This window comes from Pinus tabuliformis, chromosome 8, assembly GCF_031772625.1.
Source record: "Pinus tabuliformis cultivar Carrire ecotype Pingquan chromosome 8, CPIR1, whole genome shotgun sequence".
Lineage (NCBI taxonomy): Eukaryota > Viridiplantae > Streptophyta > Pinopsida > Pinales > Pinaceae > Pinus > Pinus tabuliformis.
Genome location: NC_142294.1, coordinates 341751656 through 341763611, shown reverse-complemented (window position 1 = coordinate 341763611; position 11956 = coordinate 341751656).

The following is an 11956-nucleotide window of genomic DNA, read 5'->3' as shown; positions in this document are numbered from 1 at the left end:
TACACAACAAGTATCAGCAACTTATCATTGTCAATTTTTATATATAGATTGCTATCAGTTGATCCTTTTATAAAACCTTGTTGATGGAGGTACTTATCCAACCGATAATACCACGCCCTTGGAGCCTGTTTAAGGCCATAGAGAACATTTTTGAGTCTGCATACAAGTTTTGGATCATTTCCAAGAATAAACCCATCTGGTTGTTCAATATATACTTCTTCATTTAAGTCAACATTCAGAAAGGCAGATTTTACGTCTATCTGAAATACTTTGAACTTCTGAAAGCTAGAGAGAGAAAGGAACATTCTTATGGCCTCAAGTCTGGCAACTGGAGGAAAAGTTTCTTCAAAGTCTATTCCTTCTTGTTGCGCATATCCTTTAGAAACAAGTCTTGCCTTGTTTCTAACCACATCCCCATTTTCATTCAACTTATTTTTGAAAGTCCATTTTGTCCCTATGACATGCTTATCTTTTGGTCTAGGAACCAACTCCAAAGTGTTATTCTTTTCAATCTGCTCGAGTTCTGCTTCCATGGCCTTGACTAAGCATTCATCTTTGCAAGCCTCTCTTACGTTTTGTGGTTCAGTGGAGGAGAGCAATGCTAGATAGCTTGAAGCTTCTAAAATGGTTCTTCGTGTTTGTACACCTGCCTCTTTCTGCCCCAAAATTTGAGATTCTGGATGATTCTTCTGAACGTATCTGGATGGAGTCTTTTCTTCTATCCTTATCTATTCTTCTAGTGCCTCATGGATTTCTTCTTTGTCATGAATCTGATTTGATGTTAATGGACCATCTTCGAAATCTTCATATTTTACTTGCCTAGGAGTGTTTCCTTCTTCATCAGCCACTACATCAATACTTTCAACAATTTTACCAAGTCTTTTATTGTAGCATTTGTAAGCTTTGTTGTGGGGAGAGTAGCCAACTAAAATGCCTTCATCTGCTCTAGGCTCAAACTTGCCAAGATTTTCATCAGTCCTTTTAATGTAGCATTTGCTTCCAAAAATTTTGAAGTATTTTACCGTGGGAGTCTTACCGTACCAAAGTTCATGAGGAGTCTGAGTGCTATTTACCCGGACGTTTGTCTTGTTGAGAATAGTAACAACGGCAAATGCGGCTTCACCCCAGAAGGTTCCAGGAGTTCCAAACTCATCAAGCATAGTAGGAGCCATTTGTTGAACCATTTTGTTCATCCTTTCCACTACTCCATTTTGCTGAGGAGTCCTTGTAGCAGAAAATTCCCTTCTTATTCCATGTTCTTCACAAAAATCGAAAAAATCATCTGAGGTGAATTCCCCTCCTCGATCAGATCTGAGGCATTTGATTCTGCGATATGATTCGTTTTCAACCAAGGCTTTGAATGACTTGAAATTTTCGAAAGCTTCATCTTTATACTTCATGAGTCCTATCCAACACATCCTTGAAAAGTCGTCAATGAACAATATGAAATACTCTTCTCCTCAAGGTGACCTCTTCCTAGTTGGACCACATATATTGGTGTGAACAAGTTCAAGTGGCCTGCTAGCCGATCCTTCCTTCTCACGAAAATTAGTTCTGGTTTGCTTACGAAATTGACATGACTTGCATATTGTATTTTCTGGAATTATGATCTCAGGAAGATCACAAACTCCCTGATATTTGCATGCTTTCCTTATCTGAGAGAAGCTAAGATGCCCTAGTATTCTGTGCCATAGCCAATGTTCATCATTCGTGCTTAAATAGCATTGTTTTTGTTCTCCCTTGAGTACATATAAGTTATTTGGAGTTCTTATGCCTCTGATCACTGTCTTTCCTGTATCAAGCTCACGAATAATACATCCATTTGATCGAAAGATTACCTCAGTTCCTTGATCACACATCTGACTGACACTCAATAGATTATGCTTTAAGACATCAACATACATAACATTACCAACCTTGACCTTTTCTTTCAAATGAACAGAGCCTTTACCTTTTATGAATGGAGGGGTGTCATTTCCAAATGAGACCTTCTTTTCCTTTTCTAAGGCACTATATGACTGAAGTTTTTCTTTATTAACTGTCATATGTTTCGAGCATCCACTGTCGATGTACCATTTAGTTTCTTGTCCTTCCGCATATAAGGCTATCCCACATCTTTCGAGTTGTGTTTCTTTCTTTTTCCATGTTTTGGAACTCAATGAGGCTTGCTCCTTCTGAGTCGTTTGTCGAAACCTGCTTCTGCATTCAGAATCTTCATGACCGAAGTTGTTATAGATAGAACATTCTATTTAATTTTCAAGAGCAAAGAAGTTATTGTAGGTTCTTTTCACGGTTCCTGTCATACTCCTTTGTTTTTGAGCTTCCCTAGTCATGATGGTCTTGTAGGCAACACATTGAGCAGCTTTATGACCAATGTTATGACAAGAGAAACATTGACCATTGAAGAAATTCCTGTGATTATCAAATCTACCAACCATATTATTGTAGTTTCCATCCATTCTTGAGCCAAAATGATTTACCTGTGGTCGGTTGAGGCTTATATTCATCCTTGACGTAGATTGCCCCCAATTTACTTGATAATCTTTGATCATTCTTGAAGCAAATTGTCCCCGATTTTTCTGGTGATCTGCATTATGCTTTTGTTGTCTATTGTCAACTTGTTCACTTCTCCTTACTGCATCATGATAACTTTTGGAGGTGGATGGCTTCTACGCTTGCTTCTGAGCTTGATATGCTTCTTCAGAATATCCGAGACGAGTCTTAGGGGAGAATGCTGCACTTTGATAATCTCATCTAGAGTTTCAGATCCTTTAGCAAATCTGAGATTAAGGGCTTTTGTTTTCTCAATTTCTTTTCTAAGTCCCACAATTTCACATTCTAACTCTTCATTGTGTTTATCTTTTTCAGCAAGTTGGAATGTTAGAGTATCTATAGTCATATTCTTTTCCTCTAAACAAACTTTAAGTTTAGAAATTCTTCATAAAGACCTTCTTCATTTATAACATCCAAGAAATCTTCATCTTCAAACGCCATCAAAAGCCTATCATCATTACCTTGTTCATCTTCATCACTATTTGACAATCCATCACTTTCTTCATGCGTGTAATAGCTCTTCTTATTTACATTCTATTTTATGTTCCATCTAACAGGTTCCTTACCTTTGTCTAGTTTATCCTTATGAGGACATTTTGCAGCATAATGACCGACTCTTCCACAAGCAAAGCATTTGAAAGGTAGCTTACCTCTGAATATTCCAGTTCCCTGTTGAAGGTTCTTGACAAAATTTGATTCTTCCTCTTCTTCTGACACATGTCCTGCCTCATAGTAATCTCCTTTTCCTGAAGCCTTGAATGCATCTTCTCTCCTGTGTGATGGTCCTCCTTTTCTCATCTCGTAAGCAGATAGAATTCCGTGCAGCTGTGACATGCTAAGGCTTTGTAGATTCTGCTTTTCTTCTATGGCAGAAACTTTTGAATCAAACTTAGGAGACAAAGATCTTAGAACTTTTTCAACCAAAACAACTTATTTTATTTCATCACCCAAGTTTTTCATACAATTTATGATCTCATCTATATGTAGGAAATAGCTAGCCACACTTTCATCATTATGCATTCTGAGACTTTCATATTGAATTCTAAGAGTTTGTAATTTTTCTCATTTTACCTGTTCATCTCCTTCATAGCTCAGAACTATCTTGTCCCATATTTCTTTTGCACTTTTGAGCTGCATAACCTTGACGAATTCTGATTGAGATAGACTTCCTAATAGAGTATTGACAACTTTTGCATTTGTTTCATACTGCTTCATACGAGCTGCATCTGTAGGAGTTGCTGATGGAAATGTGTATCCAGTTTCCACAATATCCCAGACTTCTGTACCAAGAGATTGAAGATAAGTAGTGATTCTTACCTTCCAATAGACGCAGTTGCTCCCATCAAAAATCGGTGGCCTGGTAGATGCTTCTTTTTCGTAGTTTCTCATGATGATAGATCTTCCTTCAAGCGATCAAGCTTTTCCTGAAGGACCTGCTCTAATACCAATTGTTGAAAATAATACTGAGAGGGGGGTGGGGTGAATCAGTATTATCAAATTCCTTTTCAATTTATATAAAGATTGGCAGATCTCACTAATGAAACTTGTGTATACCTTCCAGACTTATAATTTAATTTATGCTTCAGATGTTGATCATTAATTTGTGTGTCTGAACCATATAACAGTAAGAAGGAACATAAAAGTAGAGCAAACAGTCACACAAAAGAACACAAGATATAAGGTGGAAACCCAATGTGGGTGAAAACCACCTGCTGCAATATGTCTCTATCTTCTTTCAATTAGAAATTTCCTTTTACAATGATTTTGTAATGGTGCAGTCTTATACCATTACACATGCTTCAACCTGCACAAGGCTACAACCTTCTCTCGTTTTCTAGACTCTTCTGGAAGGGAGCTACAACCCCCTTAGCTCTTGTACTAGCTGAGGTACTAGTATGTAGGTGCTGACCTACAGAAGACTTCTCTTTTCTTCCACGGACCACGTTTCACAAATTTTCAAACTGGATCCATGAATATCAATCAAACATCAAATAGATCTGCAATCAACCAACTTCCTTGTACAAATACTGAATCAATAAATGCTCAAAGCAAGTGCCAATAACCACACACCAATTCAGAACCCTGAACACTGCAGTAACAGACAAAAGAAGCTAAAACATATTTCAAGAAAAAGTCTGCAACTTCACCAATAGAAACCTGCGTACGTCTGCAGTGTTCAGTTCTTTGACCTACGGGTATCCACACCTCCGCTGTGTCGAACCTGCGGGTATCCACGCTTGCGCTGTGTCGAGCCTGCGGGTATCTATGCCTGCGTCATGTCGAGCCTGCGGGTATTCGCGCTTGAGCTGTGTCGAGCCTGCGAGTATCTGTGCCTGCGCTATGTCGAGCTTGCGGGTATAGATAATTTATCGGACTTCACTTATACCCCAGATTATCAGATTTACAGATCTTATCATGCGCCAAAGAGATCTAGACCCATCAGTAGATCCGTCTTGTAATGCTTACATTTCTCCTTCATTCAGGTCCAGCTGTAACTCACCAACCGATCACCAGTATTTTAGATCTTGCTCATCTCAAGATATTCAACACATTAGTTGCTCCAACCAAATGATCTCCTTTCCTTTTTATACTCTAGGCCTTACTCAAACCATGGTCCAAAACCATAGAGATCCAATACTAGGGACCCAAAACCTGGGTTCAATACTTTAGATGCAAACACCATGGACCAAAACCATAGGATCAAAAATGTCGGACTAAATACCATGGACCAACCATAAGATTTCCCATGTGCGTGCTTTTCTTTGAATGAATGTGTGTTTACTTTACATCTGCACTTTTTGTTCAGAGCACCTGCGTACATGTCCGCAGCTTTTGTTCGGCGCACTTGCGTATGTCCGCGGCTTTGTGAACAGGAACCTACGGGTATCTTATTTTCTACTATTTTGAGAGCTTGAACTTGTGATCTGCTATTTGAGTGAGTTGCCATAAAGGATAACACTTATGTCATCGAGCCAAACCTGTGTCATAATGCCAACAGTCTTAATTCCATTGCAAGCAGAGTATCTACTGGGAATGGATCCAAACTGGAGGTCAAACCCACATCTGGCGAGGGTGCGACTCATGGCAGCAACCCGCAATTCAAGGTTGAGTCCTTTAATGACCACTAAATGAAAACAGTGTTGAAAGCATAATAGTTAGGGAAGGTAGTTGTTACCTTGAATGGGGAAACATGGGTGAACTGTCTCAAGTCAAGCCAGATGTATCAAGACAGAGGGTTAGCAGACTTGACCGTAATAGCAAGGGAAAAAATGCCATCAAATGGAAACCCAAGAGAGAAAGAAATAGTCTAAAGGAAGTTGTTACACAATACCATCACATAATACCATCCTAAGGTGGTAGCAGAATGCCATTCATCCTCTATGAATTTACCAAGCAACCGATGGCTTTACCCAACAACATAATTTATGAAATTAGGAAACATATATACATATTTGAACAACCCTTGTGAAAAATAGTGGCACTATCACTCAAACAATATAGGTATTCATTCAATTATGACCAAAGGGCATAAAATTCCTTAATATATTCGACCTCAGACAGTTCCAGTACAAACCCTCATCAGACACCATGTGTGTGGAGTTGTAGGGTTAAAAAAAAAAACAAAGCGCAACAAAAGAATTAACTAGATATAAGTCAAAAGGATTGGAGAGAATTCTCCCATGAAACCAACACAAGCCCATAGCTTTTGAAGGCTGTCAATCACTCGAACTGTAACAACAAATCAAATCCATACACATGCCACCCTGGGAGTGTAGAAGCAGCTTGATCGGATGACTGGCCGAGCCGGCGAAGTTGGTGGTCGCCTTGCTAACCTGAAGATGCAAGAAGGGTTGCAAGTTAGATACTAGCCATCACACAATACCATCCTAAGGTGGTAGCAGAATTCCATTCATCCTTTATGAATTTACCAAGCAACCGGCGGTTTTACCTAGCAACATAATTTATGAAATTAGGAAACATATATACACATCTGAACAACCCTTGTGACAAATAGTGGCACTATCACTCAACAATTCAAGTGTTCATTCAATTATGACCAAAGGGCATAAAAGTCCTTAATACATTTGACCTCAGACAATTCTAGTACAAATCCTCATCAAACACCATGTGTGTGGAGCTGTAGGGTTAGAAAAAAAACAAAGCGCAGCAAAAGAATTAACTAGATACAAGTCAAAAGGATTGGAGAGAATTCTCCCCTAAAATCAACACAGGCCCATAGCTTATGAAGGCCTCAATCACTCGAACTGTAACAACAAAACAAATCCATATGGATGCCACCCTGGGAGTGTATAAGCAGCTTGACCGAATGACTGCCCGAGCTGGCGAAGTTGGTGGTGGCCATGCTAACCTGAAGATGCAAGAAGGGTTGCAAGTTAGATACTAGTCATCACACAATACCATCCTAAGGTGGTAGCAGAACACCATTCGTCCTCTATGAATTTACCAAGCAACCGGTGGCTTTACCCAGCAACATAGTTTATGAAATTAGGAAACATATATACACATCTGAACAACCCTTGTGAAAAATAGTGGCACTATCACTCAAACAATATAGGTATTCATTCAATTATGACCAAAGGGCATAAAAGTCCTTAATATATTCAACCTCATACAGTTCCAGTACAAACCCTCATCAGACTCCATGTGTGTGGAGCTGTAGGGTTAAAAAAAGCCAAATCGCAGCAAAAGAATTAACTAGATATAAGTCAAAAGGATTGGAGAGAATTCTCCCATGAAACTGTCGTAGGCCCATAGCTTCTGAGGTCCGTCAATCACTCAAACTGTAACAACAAAACAAATGCATATGGATGCCACCCTGGGAGTGTAGAAGCAGCTTGACCGGATGACTGCCCGAGCCGACAAAGTTGGTAGTTGCCCTGCTAACCTGAAGATGCAAGAAGGGTTGCAAGTTAGATACTAGAGATATATCCAAAAATAAATAAAAGAACAAAAAAAGCTAGATAAGCAGATACCGATGAAGGGAACTGCGCTAACCCCATTACTTGTGACAAGCGGTATTTGAAGAAACCCCATACAGGAAGACAATGTATGAGGGACCGCAAATTGGCACTCAAGTGGTATCTGGAGTGAGGAGGAGTGGAGGGATCGTGGTGTATCAAACGAACAGAGGCCTCACGCTCCTCTTGCCAGAGGAAAACCACAATGTGACAAGTAGGTTGTAGAGCCTCGATACGTAGTGAGGAATTGAGGAAATGAACCTTGTGCGCAGTGACCCGCCAACCAAGACTCTAACTCCTTTGAAAATGGTCATAGTCGTCAGATGAAGGTAGAATGAGGCCATCGTTGGATCATCTCCGCGTGGCGGTAACAGAGGTGCACACCTAGGGATAAGCAAGCCTCGAGGTGCGAGGTTCACCTAGTCCAATAAGGGTTAATACGACATTCATATTAGACTGTTAAAGCAATAAAAACCAACGTTTAAATATTAAAATAAATCAATACAATAAAAACCAAAGTTTAAACAATAAAATAAAACAATCACATCTTTGCTTATGGAGCTAATCTGTGTCTAACCCATGAATATCAATGTCCTTTCAAAACTTAATATAATTCAATGCTGCAGTACAGCAGGCATGACTCCCCATATGGAAAATCCACGTTTCGGAAATGGAATCGGGGAGGCTGCCCGAAGTCTGAGTGCACTTATCACACTTACTGTTCACACACCTTGGTTAGGGAATATAATACAGCTAAATAGGTGCAGTACGCTAACAAACGGTGTTATACAAACTTCCCATAGCTATTATCATTCAGCATATGATGTAAATTTATACATTTAATTATTCTTTCACTGACATAAAATCGCCAACTCACACATTGTAACAAATAAATAGATAAAACTTAATTTTCTTATATAATGCGTAATATATTTCCCGTTAACTATTAAAAATAGAAATCTATTTTTAATAGATCATATTTAAAAAAAAATGTTTGTTGATATTATTGTTAAATAAATTTATCATATTCAAAATGGTTTTAAATTTTGTAGATAGTTTTACTCTTATATGAATTTATATTTAATATTTGAGAAATAAATTTATGGATATGTGGACATTTAGGGAGAGATTTTGTTATTGTAAATAATAACAAATTTTATATTATATTTTTGTCGATCATGTAATAATAACAAATTTCATATATTATTTTTGTCAATATTTTTTTTATGACTATTTTAAATTAAAAATGGTTATAACATTTTAAGTACTATAGATCGATGTTGAAGAATTTGTGTTTTTTTTCCACTTCCAAACAAAAAAAAATTGAATATTTATAAGATGTATACTCCCAAATAATTTCCCATATTAGTTTTTAATCCGAATTTGAACTTGATAACTATGCTTAATTTAATACTAATAATAATCCATACACCCATAATCATGTGTTTCGTTCATTAATTTTTAAGAAATCTAAACTCTTCTAACGATAAAGTGGGAAGTTATCGAACAAGATTCTTGGTATTAAGAGAATCAATTTTATTATAATATCAAATTTTAAATTCACAAAATTATTTTCTTTTCATTTTTTTTTTCAAATTATTTGATTACACTTTAAAATAAAGAAGATTCTCATAACATTATTCAATTCATACATTATTATTATTTTATTTTAATAATGATAAATCAACAAATGCGTAAATAAATGATTATTAATTATGAATACCAATTTATTGTAATGGCAAATTAATAAAAAAACTATTTAATTATAATATTTCATCATTTTTAATTATAATAAATTTTATTATTTATAAAAAATATTTTTCTTACTCAAAACCATATCATTTTATTAATTTTGCAAAGACATCCCAAAAAAAATTTCAAGGAGAGAATGAAATTGGGACAAATATATGACCAAACACATTAGCCTATAATATATGATGTATTCAATGTTTTATTGTTGCTTGAACTACGTGCAACCCCCCTCCACCCCCCACCACCATAGCGCAGTCGACCCAGGGTGTAAGGGTCGATTCTGGGAATCGACCCTCACCCCTTGGGCCCGTTGGGATGGGGGGTTGGAGCCGAATTTTTTTCCTGAAAAATAACATATGATAAAAAATAAACACCAGTAAAGAAACAAAATTGCATAAAATTTTGACTTTTTCCTTCTATGTTATTGTTTCTTATGCCATTGCCTTACAGCGTTTCTTTTGCAACATGTGGTGCAAATGCTAGTATTACCTTTGTTTAGCAAGAGGGGATTCAATTCATTACTAAATTTGCGCCTAAGTTTTACTTTGTGTTCCAACAAAACCTGGCACCCCTGTAAATCTGTAGGTTTACTCTACCAATTAAATAATAACAAGTTGTGTTTGTGGAGCGCTCAGTCCAGCATTCACATTTCCACCCCAGTAATTACCAACATCACAATGTAGCATTCCATCCCTGATGTGGTTTTCTTCCAATAGACATGAAGACAAGCAACACTTCGGAAAATATTGCTCGAGCATTAAACATGTCAAACCAACAGCAGATAAAATGTGATGGTTAAGCAATAAAACAACATAGAACTATTTCCTTCAAAGCCAAAGTTACCCAGCATTGGTGTAATGCCCCAAAAAAACGATGTAAATATTTGAATTACTGTGGTAGAAACAAACTGAACTTGTTATTTGTATTTTATTAAAAGTTAAATATAATTTGGTGAATTGTGAAAATGTAAAAGTGTTTCCTGAAAGAAGGTAAATCCTCAAGGAGGAAGTTGTCCTCTTGAGGTGGGAAAAAAAACGGTTGTTGAGGAAGAAACCCTAACTACCTTCCTAACTGGAGGGTTTCCAGTGAAAATGGGAGAAGGGAGGAAAAATTTTGTGCTGTAGTGACAGGCAGAAGAAGAGACTCGAGGAAAAAAAAAAGTGGCTAAGTCTGGTGATGACTAGATAGCCCTGCTCGCTGTTTGAGCAACTTGCGCAAGACTGAGGTCTAGCAAGAAGCAATGGGGGAGATTCTGGTCTTGAAGGACGAATCTCATGGTTGGGAGGTTTGACAGACAACAGACCCATTTTTGGGTGACTGTTAGAAGACGACATTCTATCCAAGGAACTCCAGACCCTGTGCTTTGTTTCGAGAGTCAGCCATAAACAACATTTCAACCAAAAGAATTTCAGGTACGAAGTAATCCCTAGAATTGATACTAACTTGGTAATTTTATAAGGTTATTCTTAGTTTTCCTCTTTCCTGTTATATTATGAAAGGAGGGTGAGAGAATTCCTACAGGGAATTGGACTGTGCGAGGGTATAAAAGGGAGGGCAAGATTTAATTTCTGTCTTTCATTTTTATTTTCTCTTAAAAAAAATACATATGGTTCAGGAAGTTAAGTGTGAGCGAGGGCTGCTGGGAAAACCCTTTCAAAGATTACGGAAAATGGAAAACAGTTAATGCAAAGACTCATTATAATTACAGAATTCTTGGAACTAAAATGTCATTGGAATGAAAATGATTATATTTCATAAATCATCAGAGAGTTCAACAATTATCTATTCTATGTCCAATTCCTATATAAGCCGTGAAACGTAGCAAAACAAGAAAGCTCATTTCCGGAAACTCGAACCCGAAACATTTACAGAGTCCAAATTATAGACAGTCTCAAAGAAAAACAATAAGGAACAAAGCCATAACCGTGAGGGTATGTCGGCTCCAGGAACAGAGTTACACATTCCTATTAGCATGCAGGTAAAAGAATCTTTAAGCTGGCACTGTAACCATAAATATTTATATATATAACATAGCCAGGTAGTTATACAGAATTCGTGGCTCCACAAGGGAACAAGAAAAACAAAGAATACATACAAGTGTGGGCCTGGAATCGAGTTCAGGTAGTACTCCTGTGACTCATGTGAACAATAACCCTATAGTGAGATGTCAAATGAATATTCTTTGCCCAAATACTTAAAACAATAAGGCATAAAAATTGTAATTAACATGCGGTAAGCATCTTACTGTATAATGGTGATAAGAAAACAAACAGGCAAATTGAGCATTATGCAAAGTAGTATATATATTCAGATAAAATTATGGAAAAAAATTGTCATGATTATAAGTGACTCCCTCCACAGTTCATGAACCCTAACCAGGGTAAATGAAAAAGAGTGATTAAGCCATACAGTTAGGTGCCGCAAGGGAGGCGCTCACCTCTTCAAACCAGCCGAGCTCGACTCATAAAGACCCTAACCCTCCATAGAAGAACAAAAGCATGAAATTACAAATTGTACTCAGACAACCTGGGAAAACTGTAGGAAGTCACAATAAAATAGATTGAGGATACAACCCGCATAGTTTGATAACTGTGGAAATAAATTACATAAATGCATGCATCAGTGAGCTCGAAGGCCTGACAAATTCAACAAAAGAAAACTGAGTTATCAGT